Here is a 20133-nt window from a genome sequence, read left to right on the forward strand (position 1 = left end):
AGTTCCATCTTCATGGAGATTTTTTTTTTCCAATATGAGTGTTTTTGTGTTAAGAAAAGGTCTTGCTTTTATCATACAAAGTCTTCTCTGATATATGTCAAATATATCTTGATATATACTGCTGGAGTAAGCTTTGCAATAATTTCATTAACTTCATTTGTTTCATGTAAGCCTAATTCCACTGTGTAATCATTGATGTTGAATAAAGCAGTTTGAGTGGAAGTTCCTTCTATATTCATTACATTTACAAAACTTTTATCAAGTATGATTCCCCTGATATTAAATAAAGGGCAGGCTCCCAGGGAAGGTTCATATATATATTCTTGACCTTTACAGGTTTCTCCTCTATGAATTCTCAGGTGTCGAGTAAATTGTGAAGACCAGCCAATATGGTTTTTCTCCAGTATGAATTCGTTAGTGTTCAATGAACTGGGAACTCCAGCAAAACCTTTCCACAATCATTACATTTATAAGGGGCATCTCCAGTATGAGTGTTGTAATGTACAGTCCATTGTGAACCCTAGCAAAAGAAATTTCCAGTTATGACATTTATAAGGCTTCTCCCCAGTATGAAGTCTCTGATGTCTAATTAGGTGTACTTTGATATGGAAGGCCTTCACACAGTCATTACACTTGTTAGGCTTTTCTCCAGTATGAATTCTCTGAAGTCGAGTCAACTCTGAGTTATGGTTATAGGCCTTCCCACAATTTTTACATTTGTAAGGCTTTTCTCCAGTATGAATTCTGTGATGTAGAATTAATTCAGAACTCTGGTGGAAGGCCTTTTCACAATTGTTACATTTGTAAGGTTTCTCTCCAGTGTGAATTCTCTGATGTAGAGTTAATTGTAAATCCTGGTGAAAGGCTTTCTCACAATCATTACACTTGTAAGACTACTCTCCAATATGAATTCTCTGATGTCTAGCTAACTGTGAACTCCAGCAGAAGGTCTTCCCACAATCTTTACATTCATAAGGCTTCTCCCCTGTATGAATTCTTTGGTGTCCACTTAACTGTGAACTCCAATGAAAGGCTTTTCTATAATAGTTACATTTGTAAGGTTTCTCTCCAGTATGAATTCTCTGATACCCAGTTAGTTAACTGTGAACTCCAACCTTTGCACAATAAGGCTTTTCTCCAGTATGAAGTCTCTAATGTCTAGTAAGGTATAGTTTAACCCAGAAGGCTTTCTCACAATAGTTAGATTTGTAACTCTCTCCGGTATGAATTCTCTGATGTCCAGTTAACGAAGTCTGATGAAAGGCCTTCCCACAATTATTATATTCATAAGGTTTCTCTCCATTAACCACTTTCTGATGTGAAGATAACTGTAATCTCCTGTCAAAGACCTCCACATAATCCAGGGATTTATATGGTTTTTCTTGAGTGTGAATTTTCTGACAATCATTAAGGTATTTTTTAGAGGGGAATTTTGTTCCACACACATGACATTCATCAGATTTCATATAGTCTCTGATGTTAGGTAAACTGTGAGCACCAGCAGAAGACCTTTCCATATTCATAAGGTCACTTTCCAATATGTAGGCTCTGATGTTGAGTAAAGCTAGAATCATAAAGCATTTCCACAATCAATACATTCATATTTATCTTTTGTTCAAAAGGCCAGGGGCCTTTTTTGTATACATTACTTTTATGAAGACTTTTTCAAATGAAAATTACATAATAAGAAGTAATGTATGAATGGTAATTTATGTGTCATATTTACAAAATATCTACTCTTTATAAATTCTAAACCAAAGGTAAAAAATAGGCTGCTCACAAGCAATCCAATACTCTCATGTGGCCCAAACCAGAGTAAAATGTGATAGGGAAATAGTCAACAAAATAAATAAAAGGGGTCACTGTTCTAAACCATTGAAAAGATTTGAAATATAAATCAAAGAATTTTCATATTTAATATAGCTACTTAATCCTGAATAATGTTAAAAATGCTAATAATATATATACTACATATATGGAGACATTTTCATGTATGGACAACTGCTAAGATAAATAGAGTTTGGCCTGAAAATAGCACCATATATTCTGGGTTTTCTGTTGAATGATTATTTTACTTGCCCAAAAAATTTTTCCTCTTGGTTCCTCTGTAGTCCTTTCAATCTATGTGATATTCCCAAGTTTCTTTCTATTTAAAGACATAGAAATTATCCCCTCTGAGTCTTTCTTGAGAAGATTCAGTTCCAGGACCAGTTTTCCAATCTGAAAGAAACAAAAATGTAAATATTTTCAGTTAATTCTGAAAATCAGTTAAAAGCATTGATTAAGCATTTACTACATGTCAGGCATTGTATTAAGAGCTGGGGATAAAAAGAAAGGCAAAAGACAGTCCTTGCCCTTAAGGATATCACACACTAATGGAGGAGACAACTACTAAATAAATATGTACAAACTAGCCATGTACAGGATAAATAAGAAATAATGAAGAGAAGGGAAGTACCAGAATTAAGAGGAACTGGAATAAGATTCCTGTAGAAGGTGAGATTTTTAGCTTACACTTGAGGGAAGCCAGGAGGTGGAGACAAGAAGGGAGAATGTTCCAGAGATGGAGCTGAAACAGAACATCCAGGAGGTCAGTGTCACTGGAGGAACAGGTTAAAGAAGGCACAAAAAGATTGGAAAGGTGAAGGGAGGTTTAGGTTATGGAGGATCTTGAACACCAGAGGACTTTATATGTGACACCAATGGGGTGACATGGACAGACTGGTGTTTTAGAAAATCATTTTGACAGATTACCAGAGGATGGCCTGGAGTAGGAAGGGTTATAGGCAAGACCCACTAGCAGCCAACTACAATAATCCAAGCATAATGTACTGGTGGCCTGTACCAATGTGGTGGCAGTATTAAAGGAGAGAAGGGGCTTATTGGAGAGATTTTATGAAGGTAAAAAACTATAGACTTTGGTAAGGGACTGGATTCAGGGGAAGGGAGAGAGGGCAATCAAAGGTAACATAGTTTGCAAACCTATAAGACTAGGAAGTTCAACAGGGAGAAGAATAATGAATTTAGAGTCTAAGATGTCTATAGGACTTCCAGTTTGGGAAGTCAAACAGGTAGATGGAGACAAAAAAACAGAAAATCAACAGAGATATTAGGGTTGGATCTGAAAGCCATTATAAGAATCAGAAGTGAAGTAGTATATAGAGGGAGGGACGTGTGGGATAACCTGGATTACTAGGAATAACATGGATGAAATTCCAGTAAAGGAGAATGAAAAGGAAAGGTTTGATAAGTAGGAGGAGAACCAGAAGAGAGTAGTATTCCAAAAACCTAAGAGGGAAGAGACTATCAAGGAGAACAGAGTGATTAATGCTGTCAAAAACAGCAGAAAAGTCAAAAAGGATGAGGACTGAGAAAAGGGCATTGATTCAACATTTAGGAGATCACTAATAACTGCTGAGAGAATACTTCCAATAGAATATTGAGGTCAGAAGTTGGATTGTAGGGAAAAAAGAAAAGGGTAAAGAGGAGAAGTGGAGGTACCAATTATAAATGGGCTTCTCAAGGAGTTTAGCCACAAAGGACAGAAGAGTTATAGGATAATAGTGGAGATAGTATAATCAAGTGAGGAATTTTTGAGAATAGGGGAAAAATTGGAATGGTTTTTATTGATCATAGAGGAGCCAGTCAACAGGGAGAGATTGAAGAGAAGTGAAAGAGTGGGGAATGACAGAAGTGGCAATCTCTTTAGAGATGTGATAGAATAGGATTCTTTGAGCAGGTAGAAAGGTTAGCACTGACAGGGGCCACTGCTAGGTCAAGGAGGATACAGTGGCAAAAGGCATCTGAGTTCTAAGAGGAAGCTCTTGGGGAATATTTTCCAGTAAAATATGAAGGATTTCATTTGAAAAAGTTAAGGATAGGAGACAAAGGAAATTTGATTTGAGGAAGGATGAAAAAGTTTGGAAAGGATGTTTCAGAGAACTGGGATAGCAAATTGATAAGGGAAGGAAAGCCTTAACTTCTACATCTTGTCCCTCCAAAGATATTGTGTTGTCTAGAAGTAATTATTTGGTAGTTTAAGAATACTGTGAATTAATTTTAAGTATTTCCTTTTAATATTTCCACAGAATATAAGCAGTGAATATCTTTCAATTATTTAAATTGCTTTTCACTTTTTTGAATGTAGATCTTGAAAGATTGGCTCACGGATATTTTATGCATTTTGTAGTTACTTTGAATGGGCTATTTTTTTCTATTTATATGCTGGATTTTATTATAGCTGATTAAAAGTGCTTCAATTTTTGAGATTTATAGTTTTCTGAAACTGTTGCTTGTTGCAATAAGAGTTTGTTAAGAGTTTTCTTGACCAGCTTATTTGGTGGCATTTTCTAAGTTTCTTTATAGTCATTTCATCATCTTTGCCCAGTTTGTATGTTTTTATTTCATGGTGAATGCAGGTTACTTGTTTTTCTTGACTATGCAAATTTGTTTCAAATTTAATTTTCTTTTTTTTTTGTTTTAAGAAGGGAAGGGAGGGGCAGCTAGGTGGCACAGTGGATAGAGTACTGGCCTTGGAGTCAGGAGTACCTGAGTTCAAATCTGGCCTCAGACACTTAATAATTACCTAGCTGTGTGGCCTTGGACAAGCCACTTAACCCCATTGCCTTGCAAAAAAAAAATGAAGGACAAAGAAGGGCAAGAAAAACAATGAGAAAATAATTTTATTAACTGAAAAAAATTTAAGAGATGATGAAGGGAGATGAGGCAAAAGAATTTCTACTGGGGATTAAGTAACCTCAAAGAAAAATGGAAGAGCAAGATCTATTTCTGATTGTCAAGAAACTATTCCCCTAAAAAGGAGGAATTCAAGAAGGGACAAATGTAAATAAATTACTTTATTGAAAGCTCAGATGACATAGTCCTCGCTCTTCTCTAGAGACATGGGGGCCCTTAAGGAGATTTAAGTCCAATATTTCACTGGTTCTTCCACAGAAAGACCAGCTAAGATACAGCTTACAACTTCTAAAAGCCTGGTTTTCATTGACTTAGCTAGAGTGATGATCCTTGGTACTTTTCTGTCCAGAATCTGAAGTGCTTCCCCTTCTTCCAAGAAGGAAATCACATCTGGTTTCCAAACTATATATAAGTCCTATTCATTGGAAATGGAAAAGTGTTGCTGTCTATCAAATCCTCACTCAGCCTCTGGAATAAAGAAGCATGCTAGTAGGTATACTCAAAGGAAGGTTAGAAGAATCAACTGCCTGTGTTCCTGAGAAATACTGAGGCTACATGTAGAAGATTTGCCATTACAAATTACATTTCATTTACTCCCATTAAGAAAATGAAACTCTCATGACTTTAGAATCTGCTTTGGACCTTTAGGGGAGAATCTCTGACCTAAAAGGTCAGAGAATGGGAGAGGTTACTACCTCAAAGGCAACACAAATAAGAAGCTAGTTTCCAGTCATTCACGAGAAAGACTATTCATCTAGGACTAAGGAGCTTTTCACTGGTAACAAGAGCAAACTGGTCTCTGCATGCCAAACAATAACTCTCAGATGTTTATCATTTAGATAATGATATTTTAATAAGTGAAGAAAAGTACAGCAATAAAAAGAATCTGAGGTACCGGGAATAGCTGTCCTTACCCAGGAAGACAAGGTTCCTATAGTTCTCCAGCATCACATTCCTATACAACTCCTTCTGACAAGGGTCCAGGTTTCCCCACTCCTCCTGGGTAAAGTCCACTGCCACATCCTTCATTGTCACCAGTTCCTTTTGAATCTTCAGGAAGTGGTAAATTTGGCAGAAATTTTAGGAAGAGAAGTACCTGAAGTTTAAGGTTTAATACAATTACCTTAGTAATTGTATTACTTAGGAATTCTTACTTAGTAAAATATCAACCATGTAATCCTCACCATTTATGAACAGCAACAACATATATGTGTGCATATGTTTTACATATAAAAATGTGTTTAGTTTATGAAGTACTTTATTCTGGAAATTTTTTGTAAAACAGGGCAAAAACTATTATTTTTCATTTTACAAATGAAGAAATGACTCTGAGACTGGCTAAGTGCCATACTTCTAATCACAGTCATCATCTTTTTTTTTTTTGGTTTTTGCAAGGCAATGGGGTTAAATGACTTGCCCAAGGTCACACACCTCGTGTCTGAGGTCATATTTTAACTCAGGTCCTCCTGACTCCAGGGCTAGTGCTCTATCCACTACACTACCTAGCTGCCCTCATCATCTTTTTAAGGGAGAAGCGACCCTTCTTTCAAATGTCAACTTGAAAGCAACTTTTAAAAGTTTAAATACACAATACTAACGTTAACAAATTTTTAGTAATTATTGATTCCCATTCAACACAAAAGGTAGTTATCCTCTAGGAGTCAGATATAATTTCCATTAACATTCTCCACTGACATTTCTTCCTATCTTGACCACTTCACACTAAATTAAATATATCTAGAGTGATTATATTATAACTCCTAAATGGCCTTTTCTTTCTTAACTTTGATAGGAGACATAGTACAGAATTTCAGTTTGCAAGCTACTTTATGGATATTATCTCATTTGAACCTTGAAAGGAATCTTTGAGGTAAGCACTCTCAGTTTATATTTGAAGAGTTAGGCTCTGGGAGGGTAATTAATTTGAAAATGGCCACTTGGTCTGTGTCATTTAAGTCTGTTAAGAGGCAGGATCACAACCCGGGCTATCCAGGAACCATATGCAACACTCTACTCTGTCATACTGCCTGCTACATAATTTAACTTTTAAAACACATTATTGTTTAACACAATAAAATTTTGTGAAAAGCTATTCTCACAATTAACTTTTAAAATAAGCTGTGTGCATTACCATATTATTACAATTGCTTTACAATTTTCTCTTTCCAACTGCCTTCTGGGTTCAACTACATAACATAGAAATGGGAGCCAATGGAGTTTTAACTCCGCTTCTCCCACAGCAAAAACTTTTGTATTAAGGTCAATAAGGTCAATCTCTAGATTAGTAAAAGAAAAAAAGGATGGATAGAAAGGAAAAAGTTCAGATAGAAACATTCTACATTATCTTCCTATGAATGCATCGGGTTTTGATTTACTTGACTCATTTTGAAACTTATTCTACCTTTTTAAATATTGTCCGGCTATATGATAAACTATCCCCTCTCTGTTTCTTCATCTTTGAAGTGGGAAAATAGTTTTTAACGCCTGCACATTTCTGTAAGGAAAACGTAGACCTAAGAGACTTAGGTAAATCTATGTTATTTTCATGTTTTTTTATTTTATACATTATGGCACCAATTTCAGGACTTAGCAATCTCACACTGGGAATGATTTAAGGAAAGAGAGGTGGACTGGCAAAGTATAAAGCCTATCTGCTATGTTACCCAGAATGATAGTGTGCTATACAAAGGGAACGCGGTCCAAAAGTAAAGGAATCTGTCAGGGAATCCTGGCTGTGCTGCTTGCTGCCAATGTGACCACAGGAAAGAGGGGAGACCGTGGGGGCGAAGTGCTGGAGGAAAGACTTGATGAATCTCACCTCTTAGCGGATGGGAGTCATCGGTAAAATCATTTCGAGACCCGAGACTGACTGAAAGATTCTTCGAGTTCTACATAACAATTATCATTACTTGTCTCTTTACTATTTATTATTACTTTTCTTCAACTCTAAGATTAAGGAACTGGACTCCACTGTCACTGAGGCCCTCTGGCACGATCGAGGAGAAGGGCCTTGGGCGCCGGCTGGCCCTACATGCGGGCCGGACGCAGCCCCGAGCGGACCTCATTCGCAGCCCGGCGCCGGCGGCAGCAGCACGGGGGCCGGGCTGGGGCAGGCCCGGGCCCGGGGACCCCGCAGTCGGGCAGATGGCTCCCCAGGAGCGGGGGGCAGCAGCGGGGACCCGAGGCCGGAGGGGCGCCGGCTCCCAGGGCCAGGGCTGGGAAGACGGAGCAGACGCTGAGCGCCTCCATGGGAACCGGAAGTGACGAGCCCCTTGCCTCCCGCCCCTTCCGGCCATTCTCCCTCAGCTGTCTCCGCAACCGCGGGAAGCCGCTCTTTGGAGCGTGTGGACGTTTCCGTGGCAACCGCTAGAGAAGGCCCCGCCCACCCTGGCAAAAGGGCGGAGAGAACCAAGATTTCCGGAAGTGGAGTCGGAGGGGCGAGGGTGTCTGTGCGCATGCGTAAGGCAGAAGCCGGCTGTGGCGTGGGAAGCGCCACCCAGTCACGGCCGAGCCCCGTCGATCTCCCCCAACCCCTCCCCCCGCTCCGACCACGTGACGGCTCGGGCGCCCCCGGGAGCCTGCGGCCTCTTGGGGCAGGGGGGCGGAGCGCGGCATGCGGGTCCTTTCTTGGGGTTCTTTAATTAACCCGCCAGGAAGGCCGGGGTGGGGTGTGGCATAGAGCCAGGTGGCACCGCCAAGCAGGTGCGTGCCGCCGGGGAGCCCGTGGAGCCGCCCTCCGATCTCGCCCGGAGCCGCGCCCACCGCGGTGCCCACCTCCGCGCTCACCGCGGTGCCCACCGCCGCTCCCACAGCCGCGCCCACCACGGTGTCCACCTCCGCGCCCACCACGGTGCCCACCTCCGCGCCCACTGCTGCGCCCACCACGGGGCCCACCGCCGCTCCCACCACGGTGCCCACCGCCGCACCCACCACGGCGCCCACCGCCGCGCCCACCACGGTGCCCACCTCCGCGCCCACTGCCACGCCCACCACGGTGCCCACCGCCACTCCCACCACGGCGACCACCGCCGTGCCCACCACGGTGCCCACCTCCGCGCCCACCACGGTGCCCACCTCCGCGCCCACTGCCACGCCCACCACGGTGCCCACCGCCACTCCCACCACGGCGACCACCGCCGTGCCCACCACGGTGCCCACCTCCGCGCCCACCACGGTGCCCACCTCCGCGCCCACTGCCACGCCCACCACGGTGCCCACCGCCACTCCCACCACGGCGACCACCGCCGTGCCCACCACGGTGCCCACCTCCGCGCCCACCGCGGTGCCCACCACAGGGCCCACCGCCGCGCCCACCGCCGTGCCCAGGCTTTATTTACTTTGATTTATTTTATTTACTTTATTTACTCTTGATAATGACCCAAACTGGACATCTCGCCCATCTGTGCCGGCCTTGTTTCAACACGTGCAAGCTTCCCTGCGCAGTCACTGCCCCACCTCCTCCATACATAGGACTTAACAAAATATTTTTTTCTTAATGGCCTTCTATTTTACAAACTTTATGACATTACAAGAGAAAAGTAATAGCAGAAAAAAAAACCCTGCAAAATTCGTTCACAAGCTAAACTCTCCCTTACCCGCTTCGCTTCCCAACCAGGAGAAAAACGTTAGAATAAACAATAACCATGTATGGAACCTACCAAGATTTCCTTAACAGACATGAGGCAAACAGCTGGGGGTTTTTAATTGCACCAAAGCGCAGCTAATCTCAATTAGTACCAATTTCAATCTCTTCTGCTACAGAGGACTCCTAGGACAGATTGAAATGACTATGATATAAAGACAAAACACCTCAGTACAGCTTTTCACTCAACTATATGGTCTGGTCATTTGAAAAGATAAAAAAAAATGCACAATCTAACAGTTCCATTCATAACCACGGGATTCCAAGAGAATATGAGAAAGTCCCTTAATGCATTGCATGGAACCACTTATTGAAAGATCTAGACAGGGCCGGCTAGGTGGCGCAGTGGATAAAGCACCGGCCCTGGAGTCAGGAGTACCTGGGTTCAAATCCGGTCTCAGACATTTAATAATTACCTAGCTCTGTGGCCTTGGGCAAGCCACTTAACCCCGTTTGCCTTGCAAAAAAAAACCCCAACAACTTAAAATTAAAAATAAATAAAAAAAGAAAGATCTAGACAAATATTATATATGAAGGGGAGATATAAACAGGTTGAAATCAGTAAGACTGCGTGGAATACCTATGATGAGTTCATGGATCCATCAGAAAATTTGGTTGTAGGATGGATGAGACATAGTAGAACTCAAAGGAAGGAAGTCTAGTTAGGAATCAGTTGCAATAGGCAATTAAGAGATGCGGACCTGAACCAAAATGGGGGTAGATAAGTGAATGAAGAGAAGGGAATGGATGAGAAATGTGTAGAAGATAGAAAGTGTGTAGCAAATGATTGGAAAATGGAGATTTTTAAAAGAGGGGGAAGAATCAAGGACGATACTAAACCAACTATGGCTAGGAAAATGGTGGCACTCTCAAGAGAAATAGGATAATTTCATAAAGGGCTGGGTTGATGATGGTGGGGCAGAGATAGAATTTATTTAGATTAAGAGATTTTGATGAGATACATGAATAGTCTAGCAAGCATTTGGTGATGTAGGAATTAAGTCAGGAGGCAAATTTTTACAGGATATTTAATCCTGGGAGTTATCTGTATAGAAATAATAAACCTCTGGGAATTGATAAAAATCAGCAAGTGAGGGTATATATAGGGAAGAGAGCCTTGGGAGATACCTATGATTGCAGTATGGATTACTGATGTGAACCAGCAAGAGAAATTTACTGAAGAAGGCATGAGCAGACACTAGGAGAGAGAAAGCAATGTCAACAGAAGTACCCAGGGAAAGTAGCAAGGGATCAGGCAATCTTCCATCTGCCAGGGCAAAATAAACTGACTTCTCACTGCCATCCTGATCTGTCAACTGTGATGTGGAGACCCTCTGGTGCAAACCAGGGCACCTTCTCTTTGTCCTCTGGCCTTTCATCTCCTGCTCCAGATCCTAGAGACAAAAGGACAAAGAAAGTCATTGGGAAGCTTAAGTGCGTCTTCTATCTCCGACTGAACTATTACCCACCTCATATCCAGCCTTCCACTTATTTTCTTTTTCTGCCCAAAAGGTTTGAACGAAAAGAAAAGTTACTTTTCTAAGAAAACAATTGAATCACCCTATGAGCATTATTTTTGAAATTTATGGGATTTCAAAAAAAGTACAAACCGAGGGCAGCCAGGTGGTGCAGTGGATAGAGCACTAGCCCTGGAGTCAGGAGTACCTGAGTTCAAATCCAGCCTCAAACACTTAATAATTACCTAGCTCTGTGGCCTTGGACAAGCCACTTAACCCCACTGCCTTGCAAAAACCTTAAAAAATAAAAAGTAGAAACTGAACAACAACAAACTGTTTTAAACATAACACAAACATTTTGCCAATCAAAACATTAATTTTAGTTGAATTTATTTCTTAATTCTCTTAAATAGTTACCTCATTCATTTATCAACTTGACATTTCAAACTAATTACATTCAAAACCAGTATAGACTAATTCAGTTAGTAATAGTAATAACTAATTATTCCCATTTTACAAAAAAGGAAACTAAAGTAAATAGAGGTGAAGTGACTTGCTCAGAAGACTTGCTCAAATAACTGTCTGAGGCTGGATTTGAACCAGGTAGGAAATTTCAACATATCAAGAATATTTTGCATTTTAATTTCTGATCTACCATGGTTATCCTAACAAAAGAGGTCTCACTTTTAATAAGGTCACATCCTAATTCAGATTCAGGAGAACACAAAACTGGCTTACAATCACAAATGATAAAATCTCATTTTTTGCAAGGGTCAACTACTATTATGTCACTTCTGAAGATTCTTGGCAGCAGTCGTACATTCCTATCCTCTTCTTTTGGAGATCATGAAGTTCTCAAAATTGGGGCACACCTTTCTAATGGTATTGAATTTTAGTCTGTTATAATTTAATAATTTCATGCTGCCAATTTATTTATATAGTCTATTTGATAAATTATGTAATTTGTTAGAATATGTTTTATCTGAAATTGCATTTCTCAAAAAAGTTTCTTCTTATTTTGAGATTAAAAAAAGATCCTCAAACCACTTTTACTCATCCTTCATATTACCCTCCATTCACTCTATCAGCATAAACAGAGAACTCAACTTTTCTTAAGATTCCACTGATTTCTGATTATCTCTACTTGATAAAACTTCTTGTGTTTTTTCCCTTCCAGTGTATTTTTAACCCTACAAATTTTGAAACACCATCGTTCTTGTTAAACTCTGATTTAACACTTTAGCTTTACTACTTAAATCCATTTCACCTTATTTCCCAAATTCTAGTCTAATATATAGTCTAATATCTACTGAATCCTGTAAAGATTTCCTCATACACTATCAATTGGTTAACTTTTTTTAAGTCTATTTTTTTAACATTCATCCCTATGCATTTGAACATTTTTAAATTACAAAATTTTCTTCCACCCTCCCTTTACACTCCATCCCCTCAGCAGCAGTCAGGTTAACATTACACAGCACCTCTATTTACTTCAGTTTCCTTATTTATAAAAATGGGAATAATTAGCTATTACCATTACTAAGTAAATTAGTCTATACTGGTTTTGAATGTAATTAGTTTGAAAAGTCAAGTTGATAGATAAATGAAGTAACTTTCTATTTAAGAGGATTCAGAAATAAATTCAACTGAAATTAGTGTCTTGATTGGCAAAAAGTTTGTATTATGTTTAAAACAGTTTGTTGTTGTTTGGTTTCTATTTTTTTTTTTTTTTTTAGGTTTTTGCAAGGCAGTGGGGTTAAGTGGCTTGCCCAAGGCCACACAGCTAGGTAATTATTAAGTGTTTGAGGCTGGATTTGAACTCAGGTACTCCTGACTGCAGGGCTAGTGCTCTATCCCTCTGCACCATGTAGCTGCCCCCGGTTTCAACTTTTTAATGTAATTTTTTTTAAAGTGATTTTATGAGAAATGCCACAAATTTCAAAAATGATGCTCAAAGGGTGATTCAATTGTTTCCTTAGAAAAGTAACTTCTCTCTTACTTCAAAGACATTCATCATTTTTGGTATGAGGAATTAGGATTAGGGGAAAGAAATACATAAGAAATAATTTTTATACAATGTTCATCCGATTCTGAAGGGTTGTTTTTGTTTTATTTTGTTTTTCTCCCTCTGAATGGGGATAACCTTGTCCATAGCTGGTCTAATATGGTTGGCCTGGTTCTCTGAACTGCTGAGAGGACCTGCATTCAACAAGGCTGATTATCTCACAATGTTGTTGTCAATATGTACACTGTTCTCCTGGTTCTGCTCCCTTCACTCAGCATCAGATCCTGTAATTTATTCCTTGCTTCACTAAAGTCTGACCATTTATGGTTTCTTATAGAATAATGTTCTTTAATATCCATGTACCATAATTTGTTTAGACATTCCCCAATTGGACATACCATCAGTTTCCAATACTTTGCCACTACAAAAAAGCTGCTATTAATATTTTGGAACATGTGGGACATTTCCCGTTTTTTATGATTTCTTCTGGATACAGGCCTAGAATTGGAATTGCCCTCGCAATTTCAAGGTGAACAAGCAGTTGGGCATAGTTTCATATTGCTCTCCAGAAAAGTTGTATCTGTTCACAACTCCAACATCAATGCATCAATGTTCCAATCCTTTCACAACCTATCCAGCATTGATCATTTTCCCTTTTTTCTAATCTTAGCTAATCTGATACATGTGAGGTGATACCTCATGATTGTTTTAATTTGCATTTCACTAATCATTTTTTCTATTATATTTATTTTATTTTTGTACAAATGATTTTTTTATACATTACTAAAATATTCTTATTTAAGAGTAAACATAGGGTGGCTAGGTGGCGCAGTGGATAGAGCACTGAATAGCGCACTGACCCTGGATTCAGGAGTTCCTGAGTTCAAATCTGGCCTCAGACACTTAATAATTACCTAGCTGTGTGGCCTTGGGCAAGCCACTTAACCCCATTTGCCTTGCAACAACTGAAAAAAAAAAGTAAACATAATACCCCCCTCTCCCCCAAAAACATAGACTCATGGGCAATAAAGGAAAGAGGAAAAAATTAAAAATAAAATAAAAAAATAATAATGGGGCAACCAGGTGGCACACAGGGTAGAGTACCAACCCTGGAGTCAGGAGCACCTGGGTTCAAATCTGGCCCCAGAAACCCAACAATCACCCAGCTGTGTGACTCTGGGCAGGCTACCCCAGCCTTGTTGCCCTGCAAAAAAATTTTAAAAATAAAATAATAATAATAATAATAATAATAATAATAATAATAATAGAGGAAGCCAGGTGGCACAGTGGACAGAGCACCGGCCCTGGAGCCAGGAGCACCTGGACTCAAATCTGGTCTCAGACACCCAACAGTCACCCAATGGTGCAGCCCTGGGCAAGTCACCCAACTCCATTTGCCCTGCAACCCCCCCCAATAATAATAAGAAGAAATGTGCTTCATGTTCCAACACTTCCAGCTCTGTCACAGGTGGATCACATTCTTTATGATAAGTCCATCACAAAAGCTACTTCCATATTTTTCCACTGTTGCCATTGCTGATTACAACTCCCTCCATTCATACTTTCCCACTACCATACACTATATTTTCTCTCTCCTTTCACTCTGTCCCTCTTTTTAAATGTGTATAGGGTAGCTGAGTGGCTCAGTAGACTGATCACTGGCCCTGGGGCCAAGAGATCCAGAGCCCACATACCACCCCTAAGTCCCAGCAACTACCCAGCCCCATGGTCCCAGACAGGCCATCCAATCCAAGCTCCTTGCAAGAAGTAAAAAAGAAAATGTGTTATATCTGACAACTCTGCCCCATGGTCCACCCTCTCTTCCATCACTCACAGCCCCCCCCCCATCCCCCTGTCCCCCTTCTCTCCTTACTCTAGATGTCTAAATCCCATTCAGTATATGTTGTTTCCTCTCCAAGCCACCTCTGAGGAGAGCGAAGGTTCCCTCATTCCCCCTTACCTTCCCCCCTTCCATATCATTGCAATAGCTCATTGTAATAAAAAAATCTTATTATATGAAATATCTTAGCCTATTCCACCTCTGCTTTCTCTTACTCCCATTACATTTCCCTTTTAGCCATTGACTCCATTTTTACAATTATTATATCTTCAAATTCAGCTCTCTACTGTGCTTCATCTATGAAAGCTCCTTCTACCTGCTCTATTAAATGAGAAGGTTCATATGAATATCATCAGTAGCATTTTAAGAATACATGTAGTTTATCATCATTGAGTCCCTCATATTTTACCCTTCTCCTTCACTCTCTATGCTTCACCTGAGTCCTGTATTTGAAGATCAAACTTTCTGTTCAGCTCTGACCATTTTAACAGGAACATTTGAAATTCCCCTGGTTCACTGAAAGTCTATCTTTTTTCCCTGGAAAAGGATGTTCAGTTTTGCTGGGTTGTTGATTCTCAGTTGCTTTCCGAGCTCTTATACCTTCTGGAATATTATATTCCAAGTCCTATGAGCCTTTAACGTAGTTGCTGCTAAGTCCTGCATGATCCTGACTGCAGCTCCACGATATATGAATTGTGTCCTTGTGACTGCTTATAATATTTTCTTTTTGACTTGGGAGTTCTGGAACTTGGCTATAATATTCCTTGGGGTTGGTTTTTTTGGATCTCTTTCCGGGGGAAATCAATGGATTTTCTCAATTTCTATTTTGCCCTCTGCTTCTAGGATATCTGGGCAATTTTCCTGTAGGAATTTGTTAAAACTGATGTCAAGGCTCTTGTCCTGATCATGACTTTCAGGTATCCCAATAATTTTTAAATTATCTTTCCTGAATCTGTTTTCCAGATAAGATGTTTTCAATAAGATGTTTCACATTTTCTTCTAATTTTTCATTCTTTTGTTTTTGAAGTATTGTGTCTTGTCTTCTCAAAAAATCAGTAGCTTCCTTTAGTTCCATGCTACATGTGAAGGATTTGTTTTATCTCTTTTGCCATCTGGCCAATTCTGCTTTTTAAAGCATTCTTCTCCTCAATAATTTTTGAACTTTTTAATCCATTTGACCTATGCTGGTTTTTAACATGTTATTTTCTTCAGCATTTTTTTGGATCTCCTTGACTAAGTTGCTGACTTCTTTTTCATGTTTTTCTTGATTCTCTCTCATTTCTTTTCCCAATTTTTATCTCCCTCACTTGATTTTCAAAATCTTTTTTTGAGCTCTGGTATAGTCTGAACTCAATTTCCATTCTTCTTCTTGGAGTCTTTAGATGCAGGAACTTGTACTTCCTCATCTTCAGATTGAGTAATTTGATCCTTCTTGGGATCATAAATAATGTATTTCTCAATGATGTTCCTCTTTTTTCTCTGTTTACTCATTTCCCCAACCTGTGCCTGGTTTTGGGGTGCTTCCTGAGCTTTGGGGTATTATTGAGATACACCCCCCAACAAGGATCTCTGTGTATGAGGCTCTGTCTTCCCTCCTGGTCTGTGAATGACTACCAGCGCACCCCTCTTCAATGGGGCTGAAGTGGGAGGTGGGCCCTGCTGTTCTATGGGGGTCCTAGACTGTGATCAGGATCTGAATGTGGTCAGAGCCCCAGAATCCTGTTCCAGGTATAAAGGGCAAATCTCAGAAGTCTCTCTCCACTGCCCTACCCTTGGTATGCTGAGCACTCAAGGCTCAGTTGCCTGGGGGCTCCTGCTTACTGGCTCCACCTGCTTCTGATTCCTGGATTTGGGTTGCTGTGGCCACACTGCTAGCCAAGTGCCCTGAGGGCTGGGCTTCATGTGTTTGCTCTGGCAGAGGTCCCCCCACTGATCTTCCAAGTTGTACTCCCCGGGGTATAGGTCAGGAAGCTACCCCTGCTGCTGTAAGCCAGTTCCCAGGCACCCTGGGACCTGGGAGGCTGAAGTCCTTCACTCTGGCGGGCCACCCCTCTAACCCTGTGGAGTGGAGTGAAGGCTTTCCACTGTTTTCCAGGTTACCTTGGGCTGCAGAATTGCCTCATTGGATCCCTCTGTGGGTTCTGTCTCTTGAAAATTTAGTTGGAGTCCTTACTTTATAAATTTTGAAATATTGAAGAGAGAGAGAGCACCTAAGAGAGGCTCTTCTCCTGTAGCCATCTTGGCTCTGCCCCCCCACTAATACTTTTTTCATAAGATTATATATAGTTTTAATTTCTTCATTTGAAAACTGTCTATTCATATCCTCTGACTATTGGGAATTACTTGTAACCTTATAAATTTGATGCAATTCTCTATATATTTTAGAAATGAGACCTTTATCAGAATTCCTAGTTTTGAAGATTGTTTCCCAACTTTCTGCTTTCCTTCTAATTTTGACAGTGCTGATTTCATTAGTGCAAAAAAATTAATTTAATTTGGTCAGAATCATTCATTTTGCAATTTATAATGTACTCTAATTTTTGTTTGGTCATACATTTGTCCCCTTTCCATAGATCTGATTAAAAAAAAAAGTATTTTTTTGGTCAATTAATTTATCATGTCACCATTTATGTCTAAATCCTGTACCTATTTTGACCTTCTTTTGAAATAGGGTGTGAGATATGGGTCTATGCCTACTTTTTGCCATACTGTTTTTCAAGTTTCCCAACAATTTGTCAAATAGTGTGTTCTTATCCCAGAAGCTGATTTCTTTGGATTTGTCAAACAATAGATTGCTGTACTCATTTGCTGAAGTTTCTTTTGAACCTATCCTAATCCACTGATCCATTACTCTATTTCTTTTATTTTTTAAGCATTAAAAATTATTTATTTTTGAATTTTATAATTTTTCCCCTAATCTCACTTTGCTACCCCCACTCCCCACCCCGACAGAAGGCAGTCTGTTAGTCTTTACATTGTTTCCATGCTATATCTTGATCTAAGTTGAATGTGTTGAGACACACATAAAAAAATAAAATGTAAGAGATAGCAAAATTACATAAGATAATGTTGACTTTTTTAATTAAAGGTAATAGTCTTTTGCTGTATCTGCAAAATTCCTCCTTCCTCCCAAAACTTCCTCCCCCTTCCTAGATGCAGCTGGAACTGTGAGATAGTAAACTCTACTCATCCTAAGCCTGTGGGAAGCCCCTGGGTACGTGACTCCCTATGTCACAGGAAGCATGTTAAGACATAAAGCAAAACCCTGACCCTCTTCTGTCTTTTACTGGCCTCCTATCTATACCAGGCCACATGTTTATAATAGTCTGACAAGGAAATATATCTAACTGCTATCTCTGTTTCTGTACCCTGCTTGCTCACAGTACCCCCCCCCCCCAAAAGAAAATACTATAAAATCCTTGTTCTCTAGACACTCGGTGCTGTGTGATTTGAGATGTAACTCCACACAGTCAGGTAATAAACTCCATTCCCAAATTTCATAGTTTGGTCTCTGACTCATTTCTTGGGGTACAACATACATGTTTAGTAATGATATAGCTTCCTTACCAATGGGTTAAGTTGTAGTTTCCTTTCTTGTCCCTTTTAATGAGAATGATTTTTTCCTTTTACTTTTTCTGAGATCAGGATTGCTACCCCTGATATTTTTACATCAACTGAGGCATAATATATTTTACTCCATCTTTTACCTTTACCCTACGTGTATCTCTCTGCATCAAGTGTGTTTCTTATAAACAATATATTGTAGGATTCTGGTTTTTAATCCACTCTGCTATCTATTTCCATTTTATGGGACAGTTCATCCCATTCACATTTACAATTAAGATTACTAATTCTGTATTTCCCTCTGTGCTATCTTTCTCCATTTATATTTTTCTCTTTCCTTTCCTCTTATTCCTCCTCACTAAAGTTTTACTCCCTTTCCCCTTTTTCTTTGAAAATATAACTTTCAGTTTATTTTCACTTAAACCTTCACCTTCCATTTTTTCAGTCCTTCATCCCTTCCCTTTCCTTTTCCCTGTCCCCCCTTTCCTGTGGATTAGGATAGATTTTTAAACCCAAATTGGAATGTATTTTATTCCCTCTCTGGGCAAAATCTATTGAATAGAATTTACTCAATGTTCACACTCTCCCTTCTTTCCCTCTAAAATTATAAATTTTCATGCCTCTTCACCTGGTTTGTTTCTCAAGCACTAATAATCAGGTATCATCAATCATAGTTTGATTATTTGATTGCTTGATAAGCTCATATTACTATCAAAAATCATCACAAATTGATCGCTTGATAAGCAGCATTGTCTCAAATTACATCAAATTATAATTATAATCATTTTTTACCTTACCCCCTTTTCAAGTACCCTCCAAGGACACACAATCCTCCTCATGAGTCAAAGTATCATCCAAAGCCAAATCATTACTTGAACTATATGTGCCCCTCCCAGCAGGGCTATTTTCCACTCACACTTTATCCTACCCCCCACCCCCAGGGTACCTAACCCCTTGTTAAGGGAAACAAGGATTAACTCAAACCCTGATTTAATTAACTATAAGAACCTTAAAGATCTCTAAAGACTGGGAGGCGATGGAGGTCTCATCTGAGAACTTTACACATGATTGTAAGTTAAAGAGACAGTGACTCAGGACCACCCAGTTAATGATGCCCTCACCAGCACAGCAGAATTAAAGGTGGTCAAAGGATAATGAAATACTTAAGTTTAAAGCTAATACCCCTGCTTTTCATCAGGATTTTTTGTCTCAAATATAGTGAAGTCATCTTGGACCTCTTCAGTGGAGAGACAAGACCCAACTATATCCATATCTTTTAAGTCCAATCTCTTCAATCATATTTGACTCTTTAATTATCCTGAGAAGTAAAGTTCTCAAGAATTAGAAGTGTTACATCTCCTTTCAGAGTTATATACAATTTGATGATCTTGACCGACATTTGTTTTGTCTTTTCCTTCCCCTTTTCATTTACCTTTTTATGCAACTTTCGAGTCATGTATTTGACAACTGAATTCTGTGTTCAGTTCTAGTCTTTGTGTCAGGAAATTCTGGAAGCTCTTTGAGCATCCATCTTTTTCCCTGGCAGTAAATGCTAAATTTTGGAGGGTACTAAATACTGGGTTGTAATCCCAGGTCCTTTGCCCTCTGATATATTGTATTTCAGGTCTTCTAGTAAGCCTAATTGTGTTTCCTTTGTATTTGAATTGCTTTCTTTTTGCTGCTTGCAATAGTCTCTCCTTTATTTGAGAGTTCTGGAATTTGGCTATAACAACCCTTAGAGTTTTTATCCTGGGGTCTCTTTCTGGAGGGGTTCTGTGTATTCTTTCAATGGTTATATTGTTTTCTTGTTCTAGCAAATTTGGACAGTTTCTCTAATAATTTCCTGCATGATGTTTTCCAGGTTCTTTTTTTCTTTAATCTAGACTTTCTAGTAGTCTGATGATTCATAGATTGTCTCTCCTGGATCTAT

At 39.7% G+C, this 20133-nt stretch overlaps 1 pseudogene; it reads right to left on the reverse strand.

Moving 5' to 3' along the window:
• Window positions 1-345: 345 nt before the first annotated feature.
• LOC141512383 (uncharacterized) lies at window positions 346-1623 on the reverse strand (annotated as a pseudogene).
• Window positions 1624-20133: the final 18510 nt, after the last annotated feature.

The sequence above is a fragment of the Macrotis lagotis genome, chromosome 1 (assembly GCF_037893015.1).
Source record: "Macrotis lagotis isolate mMagLag1 chromosome 1, bilby.v1.9.chrom.fasta, whole genome shotgun sequence".
Taxonomy (NCBI): Eukaryota; Metazoa; Chordata; class Mammalia; order Peramelemorphia; family Peramelidae; genus Macrotis; species Macrotis lagotis.